The sequence below is a fragment of the Mustela lutreola genome, chromosome 16, assembly GCF_030435805.1.
Source record: "Mustela lutreola isolate mMusLut2 chromosome 16, mMusLut2.pri, whole genome shotgun sequence".
Classification (NCBI taxonomy): Eukaryota; Metazoa; Chordata; class Mammalia; order Carnivora; family Mustelidae; genus Mustela; species Mustela lutreola.
In genome coordinates, this window is record NC_081305.1 from 10,962,834 (window position 1) to 10,977,921 (window position 15,088).

Consider the following 15,088-nt stretch of genomic DNA (forward strand, 5'->3'; position numbering starts at 1 on the left):
ATATAATAATAATAGCCATAATCATAATCATAATGTCTTTAACCTATCATTCAATTCTTAGGCTGAGAGGGTATCAAATCTTACTAAACATTGCTTTGCTAAATATAGCTTTTTCCCCTATTGGGTTGTGATAAAGCAATGCAATTAAGAATGGATGGGTATTTATAACCACACACACTAATAGATGGATGGAAGTTTATAACCACACATACTAATGTCTCCTTAACAGCTAACATCATACCAACCTATTTTGTGCCTGTTTTTATCAACTGACTTTAAAGATGAGTCTGTTAAAGAGAATTTGCAAGAATAACACAATGGAGCGTAACAAAAGGTACCTTATTTAGACGAAACAACTTAAATTCACATAAGGGACTCTTTCTGTCTCTTTCAAGCAACACTAATGAACCAACCCATTAACAAATGTTTAGAAATAATGGGAAACATGCTCTGGCAATGACAGTGACTTCTTAAAAAGATAAACTACAACATACCTAAAACATTTGGGAATTGTTATTTATATATCAAATGTATGTGTTTGATATATACATCTAAATATCTATTATCTATCTAAATATCTAAATACTGTCTATTAAATATAGATATATATAGCTAAATATCTTTCTTAATTTGTGTGTATGTGCTTGTGTGTGTTGAAATTATGTGCAAGTGACTGATAAACTTTCATGATGACTGCAAATTTTATAATATTGGAAAGATGTGCTATTCATCTTGAATATGTTGGGCTTATTTTTTAAAACTCGAAACTCTATTAAATTGGTGGGTTTGTTTTAGAGTTACGGCCCATCTTGTCCCATTTTAGGTCTTCATCTCTCTTTTCTTGCATGGTATGGAGAGATCAAGTTCAGATCCTTTGAGGAAGCAAAGATGAAATTATTTTGCAGTCATTAAGATCAGTGCCAATGCTATCAACACTTAGACTTTCCTGATTTATCATAATGCTTCCTGAATCTCTGAACACATTTATCCTTCATAGTTTTGAACAAAGGAGTAAAATTCAAGCAGAGGAGCAACTGCAATAAAATGACCAAAGAAGGAGAGTGTGTGTGTTCTCACACTGTGTGCACGCACACACTGGACAATCGGAAAACACATGTTTCTGTTCTACTGGTTGCTGCATATGTTCATTAACTGCTAGCACATTTGACCGAAGTGTTTCAGAACAGACAATATATTGCAATGAGAATATTACCAAAGTGTGGATTCGTCAGATGTTATTTTTATTCTATCAATGCATTCTGTCCATTGTATTTTGTGGATATAAGGCACTCAGGCCTGTTTTATGATCTGTGACAAAATGTAATAGAAGTTCTGACCACCAACCAGGTAAAAGGCTTCCAACCAGCATCAACAAGGACGGGTTTCTGAATTTTGAACCATTAATCATTTGTGTCCCAACCGAAGATAACAGTCTATTAATTGTTCCTTCACTTTGGAGGCTAACATAACTCATGCCATTAAATCCAGAAACGTTATGAAAATATGACTTTCATGTCTTGTTTTCAAGCAAACAAAAACACTGTTTCCATTCTTTTTGATGCTGCTGAGGAAACTCATGGCCTCCCTCACTTACCAGCAAACACATTTTGAACCAAAGAGCTGCCTGTGACAACCCTGTAGGAGACCTCCCTCATCCTCAGGACCTCTTCCCGTCAGCATCGTTGACAGGAGATTCAGAGAAAAAGGCAGATTACTTAGTTCAGAACTACTGCTACATGAGATTTTGCCCCCTGAAGGACTCTTGTGAGTTCCCTACTGCTTCCATCATGTGACCCAGACTTAGCCTAGCCCAAGAACAAAGACAGGAAGGCAACAAAGCTACCCCACTACTTGCAACAGTGCACAGTTGAGTTTTCTTCCCTGATGTAATAAGACAGAGAGGGTACTGAAAATGGGGTATGTTTAGAGAATAGACTGAAGCATTTTGCATTCAGGCAAATTATGTTTTGTTTGCAAAGGATTCTCCAGAGCCTGCCCCCACAAATGAAGCAGGTAATACTTATTAGAAATAATGCATCGTTTCTCAATTGTTCTGCTGAATTACAGTTCAAAACACTCTGGCCACTTCCCCAGGCCACACTTTCTCTCACTGAGCTCTCTGAGGTTCTCTGCAAGGAAAGTGCACAGAAGGCAGTCTGGTTCCCCTTCCAAAAAGTGGCCTCCCTCCTCCCTAGTCAGAAAGCAGAACTATTTACATTCCTAACAGCCTCTAGGAATGGAAGAGTGTTCTGTATGCTATTAACATGTCAAAAGAAGGGTTGATAAACAGAGACAGAAGACAAACAAACAAAGAAACCTAAAACAAAAAACCAACACACCCAAACCTGTGGAGAGCGCTGGTTTCCCAAGCAGTGCTCTGTTAGGAAGGAGGAAAATCCAAGAAAGGAAGTAATTGTTGGGGATCCCAAGCAGGCAAAGAGGAGGGAAAACCCATAGCTCACCCCTATGGAATAGCTCCATGCACCACATGGTCCCATGCACCTTCCGTGTGTTAATTCTTTCGAACCCCATTCTATAGGAGAGGAAACCAAGGAACTTCACAAAGCTGGTGATGGTACAGGCCAGATCTGCCTGGAGGCAACCTCTCATTCCAAGCTCCCAATTTTAACCTTTATGCTTTCCTTTCTCTACTACCTCAGTATGTGAGAAGCCATCAGATCCTGTTATTGGGACTTAGGAAATAGGGAATTTCATTCTAACTCTAAACAATTCAGGTGGAGGCTCAGAAATAAGGTTTTCATATGTCTCTGTCCCACATATGTGCCATGACTGATGAGCAAATCAAACAAGGACCAGAAGTACTCCTGAGAAATCCTTTGATGGCACTTCAGATTAGCAAGAAACAGTGGTAAATATCAAAGAGAGGACACTGATTTCACTCCCTGGGATCTGGGGCACAATTTATTATAACCTGTTTTTCACACTTGGAACCCTAAAATATTTCTTTCAAAACTCCGACTTCATTATGATCAAATGTGGGTATTCCATAAATAATGTGGTAATTTTTGAGAATCTACAATGAACAGGACATTTGTTGGGGTATTGAAACTGGCTAACTTCAAGGGAAGACAGATGGTTCATGAAGTAAATACAGAAAAAAGTAAATGAAAAGAGGAAAATCATTTTAATTTTTTTTCATTTGTGACATTTTTACAGTGGTTTTAAAAATACTTGTTGAAAACTTTCAATAATATTAACACTAAAATCTAGGATGCACATTCCCTCATAACTTTTTAAAGGAAAATCATTTCAGTCTACATAAAACTACTTTTACCACATCAAATATCTTCTGGAAAATATCACCCATACCAGTATCTAACCATTTCTATTTAAGCCAACTCCAAAATGATACTGAGTCTCCATATTTCTCAAATTCTTTCACAGAAGTTAACTTATACTTGATCTCTCCGATGATATTATTTTCTTCTTAAAGGCAGTGGCTACTCCTTTCATATTTATATTTTTAGATCCAGAAGAAGCAGGCATTCAATAAAGATTTAATAAATAAATTAGACCAGTTAATGGAAATCATCTCTGTGAGTAATGCCATACCACAAATGCTCTACATAAACTCACAAAATTCTGAGGATGTATAGGCTATTATAGATGATAGCACTTCCAAATTCCCCCATGGAATGGAATGGAATTAAATTTACTATAGTGCTATCAGAAGAAACCCTTCTATATGTGCATTTGAGAGATTCCTTTAGTAAAGGATGGAGAGTAGTATATCTCCATTGCCAGTCATATCATGGCTATAGGTAAAATAAGAGCTGTAATTTTTGCAGAAATGTTATTCAACATAATGGCAATAACATATATTAGAGGTAGTTCATGGTGATTGTGAGTAGCAGACGCATACTTATTGTTTCCCATCTATCTATCTCCAAACATAGTAGTTCATTTATATATACCAAATAAATATCATTTGTTACATGTTATATGTCTGTAGGTTGACTGAGTCAGGGGGTCATCTTACCTAGAGTGGCCTTGGCTGGGAGGCTATAAAGATCTTGAGTTGGCTTGCCCATGTGCTTGTGAATCAGATGGAAGAATGTGCTATATGCTGGACCACTCTGTGTGTCTCACCTTCCTCCTGGAGCCAGTGGCTTAACTTGGTCATATACTTTTAATGGAAGTGGCAGAGGCAGAAATAAGCAAGCACTCTTGTGTGTGTCTTCCCAGGTCTGGACAGGCATAGTCACCTCTTGATTACATGGCAGAATCCAAAGTCAAGAAGTATGAAAAAAAAAGTTCTATCTGTATCGATATCAATAAATATAGTATGCCAGAGAAATTACAAAGTCTCTTGACTAAGGATGTGTAGATACTGGGACAAGCGAGGAAGTGGACCCATTAATATCTATCTCTAGTTCTCATTCTGGGTGCTAATGCTTCATCAAAATGCATGCTCATTTCCACCATTTGATTTCTAAAACAGCAAATTAACAAAAAAGAAAGTAATTCTCTTATCAAATGGATGGTTGGATTCAGCAGATTTTATGGATAATTAAGTCTTTAAATGAAGATTTGGGAATACACATTTTTGTGTTTTTTTGAAATTTTGGCTATTGGACAAATCAAAAGTCATCCATCTTAAACATTATTCAAAGAATATGACTTCAAAATCCTTATATATCTTTAAATGACTATGAAGTGTATTTTGAAAAAGAAAATTTTAAAAGAATACAAAGGATTGGGGCACCTGGGTGGCTCAGTGGGTTAAAGCCTCTGCCTTCTGCTCAGGTCATGATCCCAGGGTCCTGGGATTGAGTCCCGCATCGGGCTCTCCACTCAGCGGGGAGCCTGCCTCCTCCTCTCTCTCTCTGTCTGCCTCTCTGCCTACTTGTGATCTCTGTCTGCCAAATAAATAAATAAAATCTTTAAAAAAAATACAAAGGATCTAACTAGAGGATCTATTAGTATCAGATTTGAAAAAAATCAGTTGTTTGAACTTCACTGGGAAGGGACATATATCATTTGTTACAAATTAATACTTCCATAGCAAAAAAGATAGGATTTTTCAGCTAACAGCTAAATACACCCTAAGATTCAGTCTACACATAATTCAATTAGCCTTCAAAACAAAAAACAAACAAACAAACAAAAAAACAACTTAAAACATTCAACAGCACAAGCCAAAAAAAAAAAAAAAAAAAAAGGCAAAATAAACATGGCCCAATATAATGTTGCTTTAACACACTTATTTGATTTATATACTTATTTATTTTCTAACCTCTCCTTGCCTATAATCACTTAGTGTTCTTAATGAATCATTTTAGCTAAAATTTCCTAAAGCATCATCAATACAAATAAACATGAGCAGCTATTACCAACTATCAATGTGCCTTCAAGCTGATATACTGTATAACATCTCTTCATATCTAGGACTTTGGGGCTCAGACAAACCAGACTAATCAGATGAAAATGGACATTTTATGGTCTCAAGAGGTTTCTGAGTTGAAATAACAAGTATTAAGAGCAGAACTCAGAGATGGCCTTAACATGTCAGAGGCTGGACTTCCAATATGATTGGCGATGTCTTACCAACTAGTGTCATAAAAGTAAACTGACGTTATTCTTTTAGTAACTAAATTTGTAGTGTCCTAAAATGCAAATTATATATAAATACTTATTATTACTAAAAACTCTACCAAGCCATCTGTTTGGTGGCTGGCAAACTTTTTGTTTCATCTTGGACAAGGAGAATGAATCACGTAGGATTCCTGTTTGCTGGTTGCTCAGAGCGGACTGAACTAGTGATCTCTTAAAACATAAGAGCAGAATTCCAAGGCCATTTTCTAAGGCTATTTTAAATCCTCTTCATTTCAGGGGCCAGTTTCACCTACGTTTTTGCACGGTCCAACTGCCATGCACACTGGACGCCCGACAGGCAATCCCTCAGATGCTCTAGACTTCACCTTTCTTCTGCTCCTGTCCAACTGCTCCTGGGACAACCAGCTCTCATGAGCTCTGGCTGGCTTCTCAAAAACAGGCCCCGCACAGCAGCTCTACTTCTGTGTGGGCCTTCCTGGTTAACTCCTGTAGGAGAACCGACAGCATGCACATGTCCATACATATATCACCAGAATTGCAACACCTCATAGGGTGAAATTCTGAGCAACCAGAATCAGGATCCCATCAATGAGTGTTTCTCCCTTCAACCCTCGAGTTGGTTGCAAGGCAGTGTATTCAGCGTCTTGGGGGTTTGTTACCATGGATCCGGCAACCCTCAGCAAACTTAGTAGCACCAGCAAGAAAACACATCCTCGCCTTCCATCTTCCTCCTCCTGTGCTTTCCTCCCCTCTTGCTCACTCACACTTCCTTTGGTAATAGAATACATGCCCTCGGCCCCAGGATCTGGCTTCTGTGGAACCCAGAGGAAGACACAGTGAAAGAGGAATCTGTCGTGGGTCACATAGAAACATGAAACGAGTTGGAAGTGAAAGAGAAGAAAATAAACAAGAAATGAAATTCTGTTATGAAGATGAAAGGAAATACTAGAAAAGAGAAACAAAGTCTAGCTGAAGAACTTGAGCGGAAATCCTTTAATCACTGTGAGCAGTGATAATACTCCGAAGAGCCAGTCATCTTACTTTGAGGTTTCCTCTGTTGTAAATCTTTTTTACTGAAAAGCTCTTGAAAAACAAAACTCATTAGAGAGTTGAGGTAATGGTTCTCCTCCGAAACGTCTACTGTTTGCTTTTATTACTGTGTTACTGCCAGCAATACTGAGAGCGCTGTGTCACTCCAACAGCAAATGGGTGGATGAGTGTCTTTCCCCAGAGATAAATGAAGCAACAATGTGGTAAAAAGCTCTTGGTTTCAGGAGGTGAACAGTTGGATCTTTAATTACAAAGGACTGAAATCCATTACCACACAACGGGGGAGTGTGTTTAATTTGCAGAAAGAGAGAAATTTCTGGGGTTTTTTGTGACTTAAATGACCTTAACACAAAAACCCAACCATCCCCACTTCTGAAGGGCAACGAATAGCCTCTACCCTATACAGCTAAACTGGGGGCTTAGAAATTGCTTCATCTTCAAAACTGAGTGAGAAAATGATGACGCAATTTTACTGTCATCTACCTGATTTACCACCATGAGCTCAGCTTTACAGTTCAATGCAGTACTCAAACCTTTGACTGATTTGTAGAAATAGAGTTGGTCTTAGAAAGTAAGTGGCTGTTGAACAGAATTTGTGGGTTTTTACTTTCTTTTAAAAATATGTTACATCGGCAGGTTTTGTATTATCTTGCTTGAAGAAAGCAATATGCTTTTATCTTTTATTCGAGTAGTTGGCAGAGTCCCCTACCTTATTAATGACACAAAGAATGCTCTAAAAATATCTAACTCACTTTACTCCAAGTTCTGAAGGTGTGACTCTCATTGTGACTCTCTGATACACGCCTCTTCCTCAGCAAGGTCTCGCCCCTGAGCTAAACAAAGTGAAACATGACTTTGTGAGATCCCTAGTATTGGAAACCACCCTTTAGTAATTCTAAAGGAATCCAAAATGGCATTCATTTGCATGGTAATATTTGGTTTTATGAGCTCATTGAGAGGTAGAAACAATGATTTCTAACTCTTGCTGTTTTGCTCCATGGGAAAAGTAGAGAGACATCATCAATTAGTTTAACAACCAGCCCTTTGCAAACTCATTCACTTTCTTCCAGGGCAAAAGGAATGATTAAACTTAGGTAGGTTGCCAGGGGCCGGACCCTGGCTGTCTTCATCCTTCCCAGTGCAGACCACTCAGGGCATATGGCCCATCCTGCTCAATGGGAGATCACACTGGAATTTCGCTTTAAGCTGATTCAAGAAGGATCCCAAACTCTCTCTAATTTTCTTCATCTGCACAGGGTTCTCTCTAAATTCATCTCTCTTCACTTTCGAAGAAAGTTTGATCTCAAATATGCTCAATTTTGTTTTATGCAAAAATCTAAAAACTACTTCTTCTGCCCAAAGATTGATTGGTTGATTGATTGATTTGAGCGAGAGAGAGCATGAGTGAGGTGAGGGGCAGAGAGAGGGGGAATCTCGAGCAGACTCCCCACTCAGCGGGAAGCCTGAAGCAGGGCCCACTCTCACATCCCTGAGATCATGACCTGAGCCAAAACCAAGAGTCAGAAGCTCAACTGACTGAGCTTCCAGGTGCCCCTGAAAACTACTTTTAAATGACGATTCCAAAACATGCTTTTGGTAAACATCTTCAAAGAGATTAGAGTTTCACTATCTTGTTTAATTTACAATTTTAAACAAAATAGAGTACTTTAGTCCACATTGCAAAATTCCATAAGATTTACACTTATATGTCTAAAAAAGAGAAGGAATACACAAAAACTTGCAAAAACCTGCAAATATTCCTAGCAGCTTTATTTGTAATAGTCAAAGACTAAAAACAAACCACATTTTTGACAGATAAATTGTTAAATAAATGTGGTACCTACATGCACACCATGAGATACTACCCAGCAATAAAAAAGAATGAATTATTAATATACAGGATAGTGTGGATGAATCTCAAGGAGAATGTGCTGAGTGAAGAAAACCAATCCCAAAGGTTACATATTTTATGATTCCATTAATCATACAAATAATCATCTTAAAATAAAATCATGGAGATGGAGAAGATGAGAGATTGTCAGGGGTTAGAGGTGGGAATAGGTGACAGGAGGAAGGTAGACGTTCCTTGTGGTAATGTAACTGTTCTTTATCTTAACTAGAGTGAGAGAAACACCTACCCACACATGTGATAAAATTGTCTAAAACTACACAGACACACATACACACACACACACACACACACACACACACACACAATACATGTAAAACTGGGGAAAACTAAATAAAATCAGTGGATTGTGCCAATGTGATTTTCTTGGTTGTGATATTGTTCTACAGTTTTGCAAGGTGATACCATTGGCAAAACTGGGTAAACAGTACCCAAGATCACTTAATGTTATTTCTTATAACTGCACATGTACCCATAATTATCTCAAAAGATTTGATTTTAAAAGGAGGAAAAAAAATGTGTTTTTTCTCATCAGGTTGATTCATATCATAATCAGATAACCAATTTTGTATACATAGAAAGAGAGGCATAAGGAAAAATAGTACATCTAGTCTTGTATGTAAAGCACTTTCTATGCTACACAGTACATTTTACATGTATACAATTATGTTTATGAATATTCAAAGACAAGAGTGGCATAGCTTTTAAGAAAACCTTTCACTGGATAGTTTATAACAATGATTTTCAAACTTATTTCTTATTTTATTTGGAATCAGCTAAATAAAACCACTTTCATGATTTTATTATGAGAATCACGATAGCTTTTATTTTTATCTAGTATCCTTGTTTGGAATTACAAAGGCATGTAGAAAGATCATTACTATATTAAACTGATCTCTCATTCAAATTCTTTTTTTTTTTTTTTTTTTTTTTTTTTTTTTAAAGATTTTATTTATTTATTTGACAGAGAGAGATCACAAGTAGGCAGAGAGGCAGGCAGAGAGAGAGAGGAGGAAGCAGGCTCCCCGCTGAGCAGAGAGCCCGATGCGGGACTCGATCCCAGGACCCTGAGATCATGACCTGAGCCGAAGGCAGCGGCTTAACCCACTGAGCCACCCAGGCGCCCCTCTCATTCAAATTCTTAAGGCAGAGTCACCTCTACTTCCTCATGGCACTACCTAGAAACATGCTCCTTCCTTTTATTTTCAGAAAATGTTAAAATGAGAAAGGTAAGTCATTCTAAGCCCATGATTTATCTCATGTATCTACCTTGAACATTGTGAGACTGAGAACCCAGCTTATTTTAATTAGAAGTTGAGTTTAAAAAAAATTTATTCTAACTTTGAGTGCCCGAAATCCTGTTTCTGAAACTCAACTAAAAGTAGACTTTTATCCTTAAAAGCCAACCCATGATTATGCACTGAGTCTTTAACTTTTGAAATAATCATTTGGCTAGTGCTTTCTACTTCTTTACCTAGTTATGATGACTATATCTCTAACTAGAAGGAGAAACAGAACTAAGCTGGTGTCACTTACCATGATTCATGTACCCTGATTATTGTGTAGGAACAGAAATTCTGCCAGCAGTACTCACTATGATCTAATTGCAAATTTTAAGAGACAAGCAAGAGATAATCCAGACAACACTCTAAACAGGAAAACAGATCTATTAACATTTCAGAAAAAGACTCAAAATTCTAATCCCAAAAGGTTACTTAAGTGATCAACACTTTTAAAAGACTCTACCTAATTCTATTTTCTATTTAACTCTAATTAAAATTAGTTTTTCCCTAGAAATAAAATATCAACAAACAAGAACAGAAAAAGTGAGGAAGAGAGCACCATATATGTGTTATTTGGGGACGTGAAAAGAGAAGACATGCATCATTTGCTCACCAATACTGAATCATTCTGGATAATATTCTCAACATGGTGGTGAAACAATGCCTACTGGTTTTGACCAGTTCTTTTCTGTTTTAGTTGCTAAATTCCATCTGTATTTAATATTTAGCTACTCCTGGAATTATTACTTCAACCTACAGCCTTAATTGTCTCCAGTGTTGTACTTGGGGTTTCTCTCTTGTTATTATTCTCAATTGCCTTTTAGTTGATTATTGTTTTACCTACTGCTCTATCCAAATGGGACAATAGCCTGTAGGATCTACCACTCTTTGTCAGTTGACAGATTAATCTGAAAACCTCCCTTCAGAAGCAACAGTTTACAAAATCAGATGGATCTTTGAGGTAGTTACAAAATAAATACTTCAAAATCATAAGTTAATTTGTCTCATCACATCTTTAATTTAGGAAAAAATATGTATTTCAACCTTAGTTATTTGTGACGTGTAACTGAGATCGCTATAGGTATGTGCGCACATCCAATATGTTTTCCCCAATGAGCTACTGAGGCCTTGAAACGTGACTAGTCCAGATTAATGTGTGCTACAAGTATAAAACTGCTGGATTTCAAATATCTAGTATACGAACAAAATTAAAAATAGAATTATCATATAATCCAGCAATTCTTTCACTATTTACCTGAAGAAAATGAAAACACTGATTCAAAAAGATATATGCACCTCTATGTCCACTGCAGCATTATTTACAATAGCCAAGATATGGAAAGAACCTAAATGTCTATCAACAGATAAATGAATAAAGATAAATAAATAAAACAAGATAAATAAAAGATATATAATAAAATACATATAATAAATATAATAAACTTTTTAAAAAGATAAATAAAAAAGAATGAAATCTTTCCATTTGCAACAACAGGGATAGACCTTGACTACATTATGCGAAGTGAAATAAGACAGGCAAGACAAATACCATATGATTTCACTCATACGTGCAACCTAAAAAACATAACAAATACAAACCTCAAAAGAATGCAGAGAAAAGAATCGTGGTTGCCAGAGGATAGGGGAGTTGGGAGTGGGAATGGATGAATAGGGTCAGGAGGTACAAACTTCCAGTTATAAAAGAAATATCATTTGTTGGGGATGAAATGTATAGCATGGTGATTATAATCAATAATATCATTTGCTGGACGCCTGGGTGGCTCAGTTGGTTAAGCAGCTGCCTTCGGCTCAGGTCATGATCCCAGAGTCCTGAGATCGAGTCCCACATCAGGCTCCTTGCTCAGCAGGGAGCCTGCTTCTCCCTCTGCCTCTGCCTGCCATTCTGTCTGCCTGTGCTCGCTCTCTCCCCCTCTCTCTCTCTGATAAATAAATAAAATCTTTAAAAAAAATAATATCATTTGCAAAATTAAAAGTTGCTAAGAAAGTAAGACTCAAAGTTCTCATCACAAGAAAAAAAAGAATATTTTTGTAATTTTGTATGGTGATGGATATTGATAGTAGCTAGACACTACAGTGATCATTTTACAATATATACAAATATCAAATCATTTTGTTGTACACCTGAACTAATATATTATATGTCAATTATACCTCAATCAAAAAAAACCTGTCATTTGGGAAAATTCCATGTACATACAATGTTTCCAAATAACAGAATTTTTTTTCTGTTCAAAATGCTCTCCAAAGAAGATTCTATATTTCCTCTTAGAACATTTGCTTTCTTTATTGAAATGTCAACTGATGGTTTTTATTTTGTTTTTTACATTCAAACACTGATGGCCTTATACATAATCATACATTCTGAATCAGAAAAATATAAACTAGAATCCTGCCTGGAACCACTTAGTAATTGTTTTGTATAGTTTCTCCCTTTCAATGTTTACGCTGTGACCTCTATTTTAGTAGGAATCAAAATTCCATTAATAACTTACTATTTATATTATTCTCTTACACATTGCTGCAATATATATAGCACAGCGAAGTTTTCTTTATTACCCTCACCTTGGGCCTATCTATAAAAAATATAAATAATAAAAGGAAAAAGTATTGACATACATTAAGCTCCTATTCACCTCTGGGCGCTATATATAGTGCTTATATAGTGACTCAAAATCTCATTAAAAATTATTTTTTTACTGTTATGCTAATGATGACACTGAGATTCAGGGTTCTAAGAGGACTTGCTTAAGGTTATACAGTTAATAAATAGCACAGTTATAAATGTTCAATGTTTAATACAGTTTTATCAAAATAGCTCGTTTTCCCAATCTTTACAAAAACTTTCACTAAAATACTGTTTTGTGTATCCTTACCAACTAAGACAAATTAATGATAATTTTTTTATGTTGTATGACAGACTTGGTACATTAAATGCTATTTTTAATGTAAATAACCCAAACCCTTTGTCCTAAACATTAATATTTATACCCTCTTCCCTCTAATTATTCATCCTCTACAGTATACCATAAGAATTTACGTTCTTGAGATCCCAAACTTAAATTTAGTTCATCTTTCTCAACTTCTCTCACCTCTTTTTTAGTCTGATGTACAGAAAGAATGCCCTTCCCCATTCAAGGATTCAAAGATCAGTGGTAATCAATAAGGAATCCACAGTAAGAACTGCCATACAAGACAAATGCTCTGCATCCTTTCCCTGCCCTTCCCCCATTTGCCACCAGCAGTGAGAAAGAGATGTGCCTCCCATCTGGCTAGAGAACCGATGGGATGTGGAACAAGGGGAATGACTCCAATTTTAATTAATTAATTTAAATTTTTAATTTTATTTTTTTACAGTTTTTTAATTTTTTTATTTTTTTATAAACATATTGTGTATTATTAGCCCCAGGAGTACAGGTCTGTGAATCGCCAGGTTTACACACTTCACAGCACTCACCTTAGCACATACCCTCCCCAATGTCCATAACCCCACCACCCTCTCCCAACCCCCCTCCCCCCAGCAACCCTGTTTGTAAGATTAAGAGTCTCTTATGGTTTGTCTCCCTCCTGACCCCATCTTGTTTCATTTATTCTTTTCCTACCCCCAAACCCCCCACCTTGCATCTCCACTTCTTCATATCAGGGAGATCTTATGATAGTTGTCTTTCTCTGACTGACTTATTTTGCTAAGCATAATACCCTCTAGTTCCACCCATGTCACTGCAAATGGCAAAATTTCATTTCCTTTGATGGTTGTATAGGATTTAATTTAAATTTTTAGATGGAGAAAGAGCAAATGAACACAACTAATCATGCAACTAGAAAATTCACTAGAGATACTACTACTACTTAATATACACTGGCCTCCTACCGGGTTCTTATGACTTTATATAGGTATTTAATTCTCATAAAAACGTATTTTTTTGCAAAAAAAAGAAAATTAAAAACAGAATTTTTCAGTCATTTGAAGAAGACTATCAATTTCATACAAACATTAAATGGTAAAGACAAGCCTGTTCAGGTCAAAGTGATTATTCATATACCACCTGTCAATACATTCCTTAACTTCTATCCAAATAAACTTGAAAACTTTAGTAAAAGGAATGATTATCTGGCAAAATAGAATTATAAATATAACATTTAATAATATAAGACCACATTGACCCTATCAAAATATATAATCTAAACAAATCACCAAGTAACAAATGGAAAAAGCTATCAAATCACTCCCTACTAAAAAAAAAAAAAAAAAACCTCAATGTATAATTTCATGAATTCTGTGACTTGACAGGTCACTTAACATATCTGTACCTTCCAAATATTAAGCAAAGAAAACTCTGATGATAACAGAGGTAAGAAAAACTTTAAATAAGTCTGAAATTATACTTACTATCCTTAAACAAATGTGTTCAATAATATTAGACTAAATAATGATAATAAAAATTAAAGATAATAAGTAAATTCTGCCTCACATATATTTCACCATTAAAAAAAAGGGCTATTTTGTTCATTAACTCAATTAGTCAGGGTAATAACCCTAGCCTGCATCACAGCTTGATGTCCAGGGACTAGCTAGCCCCTCCCTTCCCATATGGTTTCTCAGAAATCCAGGCTTCTTTCATGTTGCACTCACCTTACAGGGAATGGACAACAGAGACAGGAGAAAGAAAAAGTTTGCATAGGAGCACACAAGTTATCTTAGGGTCAAGAAAGAGCATCTATTACCCCCTTGCTACATTCCACCATCCAGAACTGGTCCCATGGCTCCAATTTACCTGCAAAGGAAAGTGGGACATGTTGTTCTTCCCACATGTGTAGACACCGCAATGAGATGGGTGACTATCTTGCCAGCTTCTGCCACATCCTGCATCTGTCATACCCAAATACCCACTTGACTCTTCCTCACAAACACTGAATACACTCTTGTTCTTTCCAAAGGGGTGAACACAGAGGCCACCCAGTCCCTGGATTAAGCTCCAACCCAGGTGAGGCATGCACGGTCTTTTCCTGCTTGTAAAATAGCCAATCCTTTTCTGAGTTCATAATGCATGCCAACTTACATTACTAAGGTTCTTTTTGCCAATCCCTTCCCCTAGAGCTCATTACAACCATGGTCGGCCTTCCAAGTGTTCCCCAGAACCAATTATTTTACCTAACAATTTTTTGGTACTATGCCATCCCCTGACTGAGTAATGTTAAATAAAAAGAAAAGAAAATCAGGATGCTCTCAGTATTCATGGATAAGGACGCT